This window comes from Cetorhinus maximus, chromosome 13 (assembly GCF_964194155.1).
Source record: "Cetorhinus maximus chromosome 13, sCetMax3.hap1.1, whole genome shotgun sequence".
Taxonomy (NCBI): domain Eukaryota; kingdom Metazoa; phylum Chordata; class Chondrichthyes; order Lamniformes; family Cetorhinidae; genus Cetorhinus; species Cetorhinus maximus.
The window spans coordinates 89,728,801-89,743,719 of NC_135891.1; the positions used below are offsets into that span (position 1 = coordinate 89,728,801).

Consider the following 14,919-nt stretch of genomic DNA (forward strand, 5'->3'; position numbering starts at 1 on the left):
CCATTCTACTTTTACTCTTAACTTAGGTTCTTACCCTCATTCGTTTTATTTGTCGCACCTAAAACGATCAATTTCTTTATCTTATTTTCCCCTTTCCTCAGTCTTGATTCCAACCTCTATATTATCCATTGAATTTCTTGTTCCTATTTGCTTAGATGCCCCCATTTTTCCTCTGCTGTAAAGATAGTGTGCACATACAGGACTTGGATAAGCCACGAAACTCCCCACAATAGAGCATTGGCTGACAAACTACCCAACTCCACGCAAGAATAATCACTTGGAGGAAGTATGAGAGGACAAGGGAGTGCCTTTACACCCAAGCACCCAGTGAGAGTCAGCTCTTCCAGGAGAAGAAAGGACGGGTGAGTTGTGAGGGGGAGGGAGGGGGGGGGGGAGGGGGCGTGGCAAGGTGGGGGGTGGTAGCGAGTGGGGTGCAGGAGGAAGCTTTGTTTAAATTGTCACATGAATAGGCCAGTTATTTTTGACTCAATTGTGCATTTTTTAATGATCTGAGGGCCCTTTGGAACATATGCCTCTGTGGTTTCCTGTCAAAGTGCTTAAGAAAATGCCCATCTCCCATAAAATGACATGCACGGATCAGATCCCCTAGGTTCAGACGTCAGTGCATACTGAGAGAGTACAGCATTGTCAAAAGAGATGTGTTGTTAAGATGTCAGCCTGTTCAGGACATGAAAGGTTCTGTGGCAGCAATATGACTTGAAGCTTTAATACAGAAAATGGTGCTGTTCAAATAAGTTGAATTTCACAGTGACTTGTGGAAAATCTTGGGGGCATGGGGTTGAGGTTCACTAGACTCAAACTTCTCACAACCCAGGGCTGAACACTGACAGATTGCCAACTTCTTAAGAGCACAGGGAACGCAAACCCACTACCCTGACTGTAAACATTAGCTAGCAAGCCCTGTTACCAAGCCTTCCCTGAGTTAGGCAATTGCAGTGATCTCAGATAGTTTCCTCTATGTCAGTGCCAGTGGTGGAAACTGTCCCTTACGTTGTTAGCCCCAAATATTTACAATGAAAGTAAACCAGTATCCCTGCAAAAAAATTCAATAATATTCTCCAATGCTAGACTTAGATCAGAAGAGGAAATGATCCAACTGATCAACAACCCACAGGAAGAGTCCTTCATGTGTACATGCAACATTGAAATACAAATTGGCTGTGTGCCTCTGTGAAATCATTGGCGTAAATTCTCTGAATTGTCTTTTCTGTTTATGTCAAAGTGAAATGCAACAGTAGAGCATTTGCTGTTTCTGAATTGCTGGCAATTACCCAATATCACCACAATACAAGCAATTAACTATAGGATTCCTCCGAATGCTAGGAGACGGCAGCCCTGAAACTAATCACTGATTCCACTGCAGAGCCCTGTGCGGTAAGTAACCTCACTCATTTCTGCTCGTTGATTGTGATGTTTTATGCCATTTGGTGAGCTAATTAAAAGAAGGTTGCTTTGAGATTAACAATGACCAGCCACTTTTTGCAAGCTTGTCCTTTTTCTGAAGCTGCTGTGATGAGGATTTTGCTTCTGCTTTTCTCACGGTGTGATTTCAATTGACATATGGAGGAGAAGGAAATGACTCTCTGAATTAAATATTATTGAGAAACAGAAGGATAAGTTCTATTGCGCAACAAGGCTGCAAAAATTGTTAAACTGAAGACAAGGTAAGTGAAGAGGTTATTATTAAAGTTTGCGTTTAAAGTTAGTAGATTAGGGGAGGGGAAGACTCAGGAGGGTTAGAATTTGAATAGCTTTAAAGCCCTGGCAAAGATGACAGCAGGAGACAGTGCAATATGTCTGTCTGTGCAGTGCCCTCTCAAATCACTCACAATTTCCAGACGGGTTACTGTACAGTATTCAGTTCACCTGCTAGCCAGTGTCTGAAGGGCCGATGCCCTTGTTCACTGGTCAATTCCCATCAGCTGAAATAATCTGCTTTTATTTTTAACCTTTCATTTTTAAAATAAATCAAAAATGAACTTGGCTTTGCTTCAGAGGAAGTTGCATAATTTACCTCGGAAAACACCCAAACTAATGGTGTTGTTTTGTGCACTTTTTTCGACTTACCAGCCAGATAATGGCAGCCCAGAAATTTTAAGCTTTAAGAAATATTAACACAGAATTTACAAATCATGTCCTTTGCGGTAATTTGTTAAAAACTTGTATCAAACCCATATCGCTGAGGTGGTCAACACATGGTCTATGAGCCACTTGTAACACTTTGGAAATGACTGACAGTAAATTGGCTTTCCGTTTGGCTGACAACCCTGAGTGCTGTACTTGGGAGTTTGAAATACTATTTCCTGTAGAAGCAATATCTTCAGGGATGTGCGATTTTGTGGAGAGCAAGAGTGGTGCGGACGTTTTATATGCAGGACTGAAATGAAGCTAGGATTTTATAGATGCACCGGCATGTACTGACAGCTAGGCAGAATTGAGAGAGCAGAGGTTAGCAAGGTGGTCAGGGATACCTGAACCATGGATTAACATCAGCATTCAGCTTTGGCAAGTATGACTTGTTACCGTTAACAGGTTGTGTGGTTTCAGGCTCATTAACCCAAATCCTGAAACTTTCTGCCATACTTAATTGGATTCTTTTTGAGGAGTGGGTAGAGTTACCAACCATCCAGGATTGTCTCAGAGCCTGGAGGAATTATATATTCATCTCCCAGACACAGCTGTGAGCAACTTGGGAGAAAAATGACAGGTGTATTAAAATGAAATTGTCGCATAGTGGTAGTGTCATTGGATTGTAATTTAGAGGCCTTGCCTAATGTTCTGGGGGCATAGGCTCAAATCCCTCCACAGCAGCTGGGGAATTTGAATTCAATTAGTTTAAAAAAATCTGGAATTGAAAGTTAGTCTCGGTAATTTTTAAAAATTCTCTTATGGCGTGTGGGCATCACTGGCTAGGTCAACATTTATTGCCCATTCCTAATTTTCCTTGAGAAGGTGGTGGTGATCCACTCCCTGGAACCATTGCAGTCCATGTGGTGTTGATGTGCCCACAGTGCTATAGGAAGGGAGTTCCTGGATTTTGACCCAGCAACAATGAAGGAACCATGACAGTGAATGTGACCATGGAACTATCATCGATTGTCACAAAAACCCAACTGGTTCATTAATATCCTTCAGGGAAGGAAATCTGTTGTCCTTACCTGGCCTGGCCTACGTGTGACTCCAGACGCACAGCAATGTGGCTGACTCTTAACTGCCCTCTAAAATGGCCTAGCAAGCCAGTCAATTGTACCAAACTGCCACAGAATAGACTGCAGTGGTTCAGGAAGGTGGCTCACCAACACCTTCTCAAGGGCAATTAGGGATGGGCAGCAAATGCTAGTCTTGCCAGCAAGCCCACATCCCATGAAAAATGAAAAAGAACAGCTGGACAGTGGCGCATTTTTTGTGATCTACATCCTCCCGATAGGCAACTCAAGGGACAAATGACAGGGGCAGCCACTAACTAGATGCTAATGAGGTGGCCTCTGCTGATTCGTTGGCGGGGTCAGGGACAGAGGTCATCAGCAGCTCCTCAACTATATTGAGGTCAGCAGTATGGCTCTCTGCTTTCTGATCTAGACTCACCCTTGAAGAACTTTGCTGAGTTTGACACAACGGAGGTACAGCACCAGATAACGGTAGAAATTTGCCTCTGGACCCGCGTAGCGCTTGCAGCTCACTTCTTCAATTTGAATGAGACCGGGGCCTCAAAATAGCTCACACCTCTTCATCCCCAGAACAGGCAGCTCCTATAGAGGGCCCCAGCGGTTGGCCAATTTGAAGTTAAAAACGACCCAATCAATTATTAATTTCCCTGCTGTTTGTGGGATCAGTCTGTAAAAAATAGTTGCCACATTCACTCAAGCAACCACAGTGACTGCATTGCAACAGCATCACCTTCATCACTTTCTGTATATCATTGGCATCTGATGAAGCATTATATGAAATCATGAGGGGTCTGGACAGGGTATATAGGGAGAAACTGTTCCCACTCATGAAAGGATTGAGACGGGCACAGAATTAAAAGTAATATGAGGAAAATCTTTTTTACAGAGTGAGTGGTTCAGGTCTGAAATGCACTGACTGGGAATGTGGTGGAGGCAAGTTCAACTGAAGCATTCAAGATGGAATTAGATGGTTATCTGAAAAGGAAGAATGTGCAGGGTTACGGGGAGAAGGCGGGGGTAATGGTGCTGGCTGAGTTGCTCATTCGGAGAGCCGGTACAAACACAATGGGTCAAATGGCCTCCTTTTGTGCCGTAACAAATCTGTGATTCTGTGATTTAGTAAAAATTGGGATTGGATTGACAGCAATAGTGTAGAACCATAGAAAGGTTACAGCACAGAAGGATGCCATTCGGCCCATCTTGTCCATGCCAGCCCGAGGACACCCAGGTGCCCTTTCTAATCCCACCTTCCTGCACCTGGCCCATAGCCCTGCAGCTTACAGCACTTAAGGTGCAGATCCAGGTACTTTTTAAAAGAGTTTAAAATTTCTGCCACTACCACCAACTTGGGCAGCGAATTCCAGACACCCACTACCCTCTGCGTAAAAAGTTCTTCCTTATGTCCCCCCTACACCTTCTGCCACTTATCTTGAATCTATGTCCCCTGGTTCTAGAATTCTCCTTCAAGGGAAACACTTTTATCCTGTCCACTTTATCTATTCCCCTCATAATTTTTGTAACCAGTGACCAATCCATTACAGTCCATGGTGCATTTGTACTCCAACATTTTCAGAAAGCAACATTGGAATCATGTCATGGGTCCTCTGCACAAAGGCAGGTCCTTGGCTCATTGTCTGCTGATGTTTCACCCTGAGCCATTTTCTTGGCAGTTTTTTGTCAGTGGTGGTTTGCCATTGCCTTGCACTTCAGGACAAGGCAAGGAGGCAGGTACCAAGTCTACTTCAGCCAGAAAAAGAATCGACCTATGCTAGGGGCATTAATCTAATCAACACACTGGCCATTAGCCAACTGAACTAACCAGCCCCTATTGTTGGAGTAAGGGATTGGAAATAAAATCACATTTGGACCATCACAGCTTATTGTCCAGAATATGCATTGAGGTAAAAAAAAAGGTTTGATGTGCAGCTGTGAAAGGGGAAGTATTATGTTCATGTCAAGCAACTGTTTTGTTCATATTTAGAACAAATATAGGGTTACTCAGCTTGAACAAAGATATGTGGTTACACCTGCAGACATGGGGCTCCTGGTTAATAAAGCTTTTTTGGCACTCGGAGATTCAGAAGGAAACCGATTAACTTGCCATGGGCTGCTGGTTAACAAAATGGTGTTGCCTGGTGTCAAGCCTTGTGACAATTATGCAATGCCTGTGGCTTTAATGCTCAGCAATTTATTGGAAAGGATTTCCCTCCAACAGCCTGCATATGCTGAGGTGATGCAGTGGGTTAATACAAGAGGTTTTCACCTTGGGCTTGACCTCAAACCAATCCCAATAGAGGGGATGATAATTGATAAGATGGTAACACAGGCTTGAAGATCTTACTGGCTTACTTCTGTCCTGGTAGTCCCCTCTTTCTTCTAACTGCAAGAGCGCCACATTGAATGAGATTGGGCATTGGGAACAAAGTTCCAAGTAAGTGCAGTCTTGGAGCACAAAACTAACCCTAAACAGTAAACTCAAGAAAGCTAATATCTAACCTATGCTGTACTTGATCAGGGAGTGTTTGATGGTCCAGTGTAGAGGGAGATTTATTTACTCTGTACTTAACCTGCACCTGCCTTAGGAGGGTTTGATGGGTCAATGTAAAGGGAGCTTTCTGCTTTATCTAACCAGCATTATGTATGACCTGCGGTTGTGAAGAGAAAGCTTTCTTTCTTGTATTAACTATATTTCCTGAGCTAACTACAGACTGAGGATTAACTATCCCATTTCAGTCTGTGAACTGACTATCCCTGTACAGACTGAGGACTAACTATCCCACTACAGGCTGGGGATTAACTATCCCAGTACAGGATGAGCGCTAACTATTTCACTACAGACTGAGAACTGACCACCCCAGTAGAGTCTGAGAACTGACTATCCCAGTCCAGACTGAGGGTTAACAATCCCAGTACAGAATGAGGACTGACTATCCCAGCAGAGACTGAGAACTAACTATCTCAGTACAGATGGACAATTAACTATCCCAGTAAAGACTGAGCACTGATTATCCCAGTACAGACTGAGGATTAACTAACCCAGTACAGACTGAGTGTTAACTGGCTCAGCACATACTGAGGTCTGACTATCCCAGTACAGACAGAGTTCTGACTATCCCAGTACAGACAGAGTTCTGACTATCCCAGTACAGACAGAGTTCTGACTATCCCAGTACAGACAGAGTTCTGACTATCCCAGTACAGACAGAGTTCTGACTATCCCAGTACAGACAGAGTTCTGACTATCCCAGTACAGACAGAGTTCTGACTATCCCAGTACAGACAGAGTTCTGACTATCCCAGTACAGACAGAGTTCTGACTATCCCAGTACAGACAGAGTTCTGACTATCCCAGTACAGACAGAGTTCTGACTATCCCAGTACAGACAGAGTTCTGACTATCCCAGTACAGACAGAGTTCTGACTATCCCAGTACAGACAGAGTTCTGACTATCCCAATACAGACAGAGTTCTGACTATCCCAGTACAGACTGAGATCTGACTATCCCAGTACAGACTGAGATTTAACTATTCCAGTTCAGACTGAGATTTAACTATTCCAGTTCAGACTGTGAACTGAATATCCCAGTACAGATTTCAGACTGACTATCCCAGTATAGACAGTGGATTAACTACCCCAGTACAGACTGAGGACTGAATATCCCAGTACAGACTGTGGACTGATTACCCCAGTACAGTCTGAGGACTGACTCTGCCAATACAGACTGAGGACTGACTACCCCAGTGCAGACTGTGGTCTGACTATCCCAGTTCAGACCGAGGACTGACTATACCAGTTCAGACCAACGACTGACTATCCCAGTTCCGACCGAGGACTGACTATCCCAGTTGTCATGAGGCTATGCCTCTTTATCTTTGAAAATATGATTTTTCAATTTTCAATTGATTGGAACTTTTGCAATAGCGGGAGGTGATGGTGTAGTGGTATTGTCGCTGGGCTAGTAATCCAGAAACCCAGGCAAATGCTCTGGGGACCCGGGTTCGAATCCCGCCACTGTAGATGGTGGAATTTGAATTCAATAAAAACCTGGAATTAAAGGTCTAATGATGACCATGACCATGAAACCATTGTCGATTGTTGTGAAAACCTATTCCTTCCCTTTAGGGAAGGAAATGTCGTCCTTACCTCGTCTGGCCTACATGTGACTCCAGACCACAGCAGTGTGATAGACTCTTAAATGGCCTAGCAAGCCACTCAGTTGTAACAAGTTGCTATAAAGTCACAAAAAAAGGAAAGAAACTGGACGGACCAGAAACTGAACGACTGCATCGACCTAGGCACCGGAAATGACAACGGCAATCTCAGCCTTGTTGACCCTGCAAAATCCTCCTTACTAACCTCTGGTGGCTAGTGCCAAAAGTGGGAGAGCTGTCTCACAGACTAGACAAGCAACAGCCTGACATAGTCAACCTCACGGAATCATATCTGACAGATAATGCCCCAGACAGGACAGACCCAGCAGAAGTGGCAGCACAGTGGTATACAGTCAGGAAGGAGTTCCCCTGGGAGTCCTCAACATTGACTCTGGATCCCATGAAGTCTCATGACATCAGGTCAAAAGCATGGGCAAGGAAACCTCTTGCTGGTTACCATGTAGCGCCCTCCCTCAGCTGACGAATCAGTGCTGTTGAACGATCCATGTTAAATATCACTTGGAGGTAGAACTATGGGTGGCATGGGAGCAGAATGTACTCTGGGTGGGGGACTTCAACGTCCATCACCAAGAGTGGCTCAGTAGTACAACTACTGACCAAGCTGGCCGAGTCCTAAAGGACATAGCTGCTAGACTGGGTCTGCGACAGGTGGTGAGGGAACCAACAAGAGGGAAAAACATACTTGACCTCATCCTCACCAACCTGCCTGCCGCAGATGCATCTGTCCTTGACAGTATCGATAGGAGTGACCACCGCACAGTCATTGTGGAGACGAAGTCCCGTCTTCACATTGAGGATACCCTCCATCGTGTTGTGTGGCACCACCACCGTGCTAAATGGGATAGATTTCGAACAGATATAGCAACTCAAGTCTGGGCATCCATGAGGCGCTGTGGGCCATCAGCAGCAGCAGCATTGTACTCGAGAACAATCTGTAACCTCATGGCCCGGTATATCCTCCACTCTACCATTACCATCAAGCCAGGGGTTCAACCCTGGTTTAATGAAGAGTGCAGGAGTGCATGCCAGGAGCAGCACCAGACATACCTAAAAATGAGCTGTCAACCTGGTGAAGCTACAACACAGGACTACTTGCATGCCAAACAGCATAAGCAGCAAGTGATAGACAGAACTAAGCAATCCCAGAACCAATGGATCAGATGTAAGCTCTGCAGTCCTGCCACACTCAGTCGTGAATGGTGGTGGACAATTAAACAACTCACTGGAGGAGGATGCTCCACAAATAACCCTATCCTCAATGATGGAGGAGTCCAGCACAGCAGTGCAAAAGATAAGGCTGAAGCATTCACAACAATCTTCAACCAGAAGTGCCGAATGGATGATCCATCTCGGCCTTGTCTGGAGGTCCCCAGCATCACAGATGCCAGTCTTCAGCCATTTCAATTCATACCACATGATATCAAGAAATGGCTGAAGGCACTGGATACTGCAAAGGCTATGGAACCTGATAATATTTCGGCAATAGTACTGAAGACTTGCGCTCCAGAACTTGCTGCACCCCTAGCCAAGTTGTTCCAGTACAGCTACAACACTGGCATCTACCCTGCTATGTGGGAAATTGCCCAGGTATGTCCTGTATACAAAAAGCAGGACAAATCCAACCCGGCCAATTACCATTCCAACAGTTTACTCTCGATCATCAGTAAAGTAATGGAAGGGGTCATCAACAGTGCTATCAAGCGGCACTTGCTTAGCAGTATCTTGCTGATACCCAGTTTGGGTTCCGCCAGGGCCACTCAGCTCCTGACCTCATTACAGCTTTGGTTCAAACAAAACAGCTGAACTCCCGAGGTAAGGTGAGAGTGACTGCCCTTGACATCAAGGCAGCATTTGACCGAGTGTGGCATCAAGGAGCCCCAGCAAAACTGGAGTCAATGGGAATCCGGGGAATACTCTCCGCTGGTTAGAGTCATACCTAGCACAAAGGAAGATGGTTGTGGTTGTTGGAGGTCAGTCACCTCAGTTCCAGGACTCACTGCAGGAGTTCCTCATGGTAGTGTCCTAGGCCCAACCATCTTCACCTGCTTCATCAATGACCCTCCTTCCATCATAAGGTCAGAAACGGGGAAATTCGCAGATGATTGCACGATGTTCAGCACTTTTCGCTACTCCTCAGATACTGAGGCAGTCCATGTCCAGATGCAGCAAGACCTGGAGAATATCCAAGCTTGGGTTGACAAGTGGCAAGTAACATTCGTGCTAGACAAGTGTCAGGCAATGACCATCTCCAACAAGAGAGAATCCAACCATCGTCCCTTGATGTTCAATGGCATTACCATCACTGAATCCCCCACTATCAACATCCTGGGGGTTACCATTGACCAGAAACTGAACTGGACTAGCCATATAAATACTGTGGCTACAAGAGCAGGTCAGGGGCTAGGAATTGTGTGACAAGTAACTCACCTCCTGACTCCCCAGATCCTGTCCACCATCTACAAGGCACAAGCCAGGAGTGTGATGGAATACTCCCCACTTGCTTGGATGAGTACAGCTCCCACAACACTCAAGAACCTGGACACCATCCAGGACAAAGCAGTCCACTTGATTGGCAGCACATCCACAAACATTCACTCCCTCCACCACCGACGCACAGTAGCAGCAATGTGTACTATCTACAAGGTGCACTGCAGGAATTCACCAAGGCTCCTTAGACAGCACCTCCCAAACCCACGACCGCTACGATCTAGAAGGACAAGGGCAGCAGATACATGGGAACACCACCATCTGGAAGTTCCCCTCCAAGTCACTCACCATCCTGACTTGGAAATATACCGCCATTCCTTCACTGTCGCTGGGTCAAAATCCTGGAACTCCCTTCCTAACAGCACTGTGGGTGCACCTACACCACATGGACTGCAGCAGTTCAAGAAGGCAGCTCACCACCATCTTCTCAAGGCAACTAGGGATGGGCAATAGATGCTGGCCCAGCCAGCGAAGCCCACATCCTGTGAATGAATAAAGAAAAAAATTGATGTGAGACAGAGCAAACTGCCTAAGTAAGAGACATCCAAAATGCAAAATACTAGATATTGAAACAATGGCTGCCACAGACAGATATACCCAAAACCTCTTGGAAATACATAATGGGTGAAGTATTTCAAGGTAAAGCTGCCCAGCCACCAGAGAGAGATTGCAAATGGCACAGGTGATGTGTCAAGAAAGTCTTCAGCAGCGGAAACAGGCTTAAGGCTGCTCTCTCTCCCTGTCTGTCTTTTGAGATAAGAGTGCAGTCCAGTTTTCCCAGAAACCTACCAGCAAACTGAGATCCCGTAATTACTGCAGCATCATCTACATCTGAGCGCATCCAAGAAACCAGGTAACCCAAATCGGCTGCAACGTTTAAAACCTACGCCTCAAGGACAATCAAAGGACAATTAGCTGTATATTCTTTTACCTTATTTTCTTGGACTCTAACCCCTTATTTCTGATACGCGTGCACGCACGTGTGTGTGTGTGTGTGTGTATGTCTGTGTGTCTGTGTGTGCGTGTGTGTGTGCGTGCGTGTGTATGTGCCCATGTGTGTGCCTGAATGACTGCATGAGGGCCGAATGCTTGACATCACTTTTTTCATTGTTTTTCTCGGGTTTAGTGGTTAATAAATTTGCTCTTTCTTTGGCACAGGAAAATCTTGTTTGATTGGTTCCTTATTGCTAACAGTTTAAATAGTTAATAGATTCTGATTTGATGAAGGCATATCCTTGTGAAAACCATCTTCAACCTTTGTTATGACCAACTGAGGAGGTCATAACAAAATACAGACTGAGGACTGACTATCCCAATTCAGACTGGGCACTACCTATCCCAGTTCAGAGTGAGTACTGACTATTCCAATAGAGACTGCGGACTGACTATCCCAGTACAGACTGAGGACTGACTATCCCAGTACAGACTGAGGACTGACTATCCCAGTACAGACTGAGGACTGACTATCCCAGTACAGACTGAGGACTGACTATCCCAGTACAGACTGAGGACTGACTATCCCAGTACAGACTGAGGACTGACTATCTCAGTAGAGACTGCGGACTGACTATCCCAGCACTGACTGAGGACTGACTATCTCAGTAGAGACTGCGGACTGACTATCCCAGCACTGACTGAGCATTGACTATCCCAGTACAGACTGTGGACTGACTATCCCAGTACAGAATGTGGACTGACTCTCCCAGTACAGAATGTGGACTGACTCTCCCAGTACAGATTGAGCACTGACTATCCCAGTTCAGACTGATGACTGACTATCCCAGTACAGTGTGTGTATTAACTGTCCCAGTGCAGACAATGGGTTAACTATCGCAGCACAGACAGGGCACTGACTATCCCAGCACAGGCTGAGAACTGACTATCCCAGTACTGATTGAGGATGAACTAACCCAGTGCAGTCTGAGTGTTAACTGTCTCAGTACATACTGAGGACTGACTATCACATTGTAGCCTGAGGACTCCCTATCCTATTTAAAACTGAGGACTGACTATCCCAGTACAGCCTGAAGATTAACTATCCCAGTACGGACTGAGGTTTAATTATCCCAGTTCTTACTGTGAACTGACGCTGCCAGTACAGATTGAGCACTGACTATCCCAGTACAGACTGAACTCTGACTATCCCAGCACGGACTGAGGACTGACTATCCCAATGCAGACTAATTAAGAGACAATGTTGCATTTGTTGAAAAAGTATCTCTGAGGATTGCAAGGCTTTGACATGTTAATTTTTTTTCCTGATATTTGGCATCCTTTAAAAGTGACACACAGTGACACTGGCAGAATTTTTAGGTTGGCGTGCGGGTGTGCACCCGACCCGTTTGGATGCGAAATCCGGCGAGATGCCATCAGGCGTGTGTCCCAACGTCATCCCACGCTCGCATGATATTTTGGTCAGCAGGCATGCACGAGTGTCAGAAGTGCAGCCACTGACAATAAAGAAGACAATTAAAGTTGTTAAAGTTCCAATTGCCCCCGATTTTTCTTGGTCCGTCCAATCTTATAGTTGGCAGATGGGCGAATCTGCCAGGCAGACTTTGCATTTTTGATGAAACCTCATCCAAGGGCAGGATGAAACAAAGAAACTAGGAGCAGGAGTAGGCCATTTGGCCCTTCGAGCCTGCTCTGTCATTCAATATGATCATGGCTGATGCTCTATCTCAATACCATATTTCCAATTTCTCATACCCCTTGTTGCCCGAATTATCCAAAAATTTATCATGTATATGTTCAGCTGTCTGATTCTGAAGCATGGACATTTTTTTCCAGATTTCAAAATCTTTTTTTTAATTGTTTTGAAGTCTTCAGCTCCCTGAGGCAGCTCTCTGCCTTTTGGGAGCTTTCATTTAGTGCCCGCCCTCTTCCCGCCCCCACGCCGGCAGTGCTGACCATTTCAGCGCGCGTTTCATGCTAGCTGATGGTTAATGGGCCAGCCAGCGTGAAATCACGGTCGGGGGCCGATCGTGGGCGGCGGTCCGTTCCCCGGCCACTCCTGGGCCCGTCGATCCCGCCCGCACGCCGACCTCAGAATCCTGCTCTAAGTCTGCAATCTGGGGAAATATTTCTCAATATACAGGCAGGGCATGAAACATTATCTTCCTCCTTCCGGATGTTATTGTGGCATGAAAATCTTCTCTGTCCAAAGCGAGCGAGAGCAAATAGTCATTGATCACTGTTCTCTTTTAATGTGACATGACAATGGTCAGTTTTTAAGTAAATTTGAGCAGGACACATCCTGACTCAGCTGCTCCATGTGGTGCCTGTACCAGAATCTGCAGTGACTTTCAAAGCACCCCTCCACCCATCACTACAATACGTCAAAATCAATATACTGCGAATGCTAGAGATCAAAATTAAAAACAGAAAATGCTAGAAACATTCAGCAGGTTTGGGCAGCGTCTGTGGAAAGAGAAGCTGAGCTAATGGACAAGACGTTGCGGCGACGGGTATCCTGCCCCCTGATTGGAGAACCAGTGGGAACCTTGCGCCACCATTTCACGGGAGGTCCAACACAATTACAAAGTAAGCAGGCACTAACATGGACAGCATCGGGTCTCATGTCAGATTAAGCCCTCAGTAGGGTGGAAATCATGCCCCTGAGCTCTTCATTACCCAGTAACACACTAGGGCCTTCACCAGGGATCATTGCTGGGTCCCTGGCGAGAGATAAATGGGGTGGGATGGGGTTTGTGGGAAGGTGGTCACTGGTGAGGGGGAGGGGTCCGATACATGGGTAGGGAAGTGGCATTCAGCAGGTCCTCCCTTCTAATGTTGGGTCGCTTGATCAGGCACTGAGTGCCTGCAGATGAGAGACCCCTGTCACCCCCCCCCACAGCCCCATCACCGGTATGCCACTGGCAGGTTTTATTCGGCAGCTCTCTGGAGGCACAGGAGACCTCTGAGGGTCCTGTTTTATCCCTGAGCCCCAAATAGTGGCTTTCCTGTATCAGCCCCTCCCAGTCGCTCTCTACAAAAGATCAGTTATCCAACTGATTGGTCATGAACCAGCTGAACCAGCGTAAGAATATATGGCCACTTTATGTTCAATATGCATGGGTATTCATGAATTCAAAGTAATCAGGCATTCTAGGCTAAGGATGTATGAGCATTCTAGGGAACAGGAATTATGGACATTCTAGATCCTGAGCAGAAACCCCAAAAACTTAGGTGGGCTCTCACCAGGCATTGCGTGGGCTTTGTTCATCCCATAACAGTAGCCTGCTGATTGCAATAGCCAGGTTCCTCTAAGGGAGCTTTTCTTGCATCTCTCTCAGAAGTGGAGTCTCCAACACTGGAGTAGGTGGAGTCTATAATACAGGATTGACTGGAGGCTGTCAGCCTTTCTCACTAAGTTGTCTCGCTGTTTCAATTGGGTCAGAAAGTTGTATCCATTTTTTATCCTGCGTCTCATCAATTTGAGGACCATAGCTTTAATGTATAAACATCAACAAAGGACTTTAGGAAGTCCCAGCAATTTTACAAAAGCATTTTGGGTAACCCAGTGATAAAACAGCGTAGAAGAAACTGTCTGGTTGATTGTTTTCTCCACTGTTACCATTTAGTGGGCAGAAGTCCCCACGATCCAGTTAAAGGCTATTCTACAGCTACCTCCTGGGAATCTCATAACCCAGTGACAGTATCCTTAAGACAATTCCATCTGGAATGTCCCTTAGATCCTGAGCAGTTTAAATTTAGCAGCGTTTTCAACAGATCCAAAGGAACCTAAAAGCTAAAGAATTAAATTATTAGAATAGGTTGCATAGACTAGGCTTGTATATAGAAGATTCAGGGTTGATCTAATTGAGTTGTTTAAGAAGATTAAAGAAAATGATAATGTAGATTGAGAGAAAATATTTCCTCTTGCGGGGAGTCCAGGACACGGGGACATAATCTCAAAATTAGAGGTAGATCATTCAGGGCTGGTGTCAGGACGCACTTCTTCACACAAAGAGTCGTGATTATCTGGAATTCTCTCCCCAAAAGGGCTGTTAAGGTGAGGTGAATTGAAAAGTTCAAAACAGAGATTGATAGATTTTTGTTAGATGAGAAT

General features: G+C 45.6%; 1 protein-coding gene across 9 annotated transcripts in view; it reads left to right on the forward strand.

The window, feature by feature from the left end:
- The first annotated feature begins 281 nt into the window (after positions 1-281).
- Positions 282-14,919, forward strand: part of matk (megakaryocyte-associated tyrosine kinase) — an 89,814-nt gene continuing 75,176 nt past the window's right edge. For 3 of the 9 annotated variants that reach the window (XM_078555731.1, XM_078555739.1, XM_078555734.1), the window contains exons 1-2: positions 1,128-1,395; positions 1,588-1,685. The gene's annotated coding sequence lies outside the window, so the exon portion shown is untranslated. Of the gene's footprint in view, positions 363-1,127; positions 1,396-1,587; positions 1,686-14,919 lie in introns of those variants that run through there. The other 6 variants (XM_078555732.1, XM_078555738.1, XM_078555733.1 and 3 more) reach the window with 5 other exon arrangements.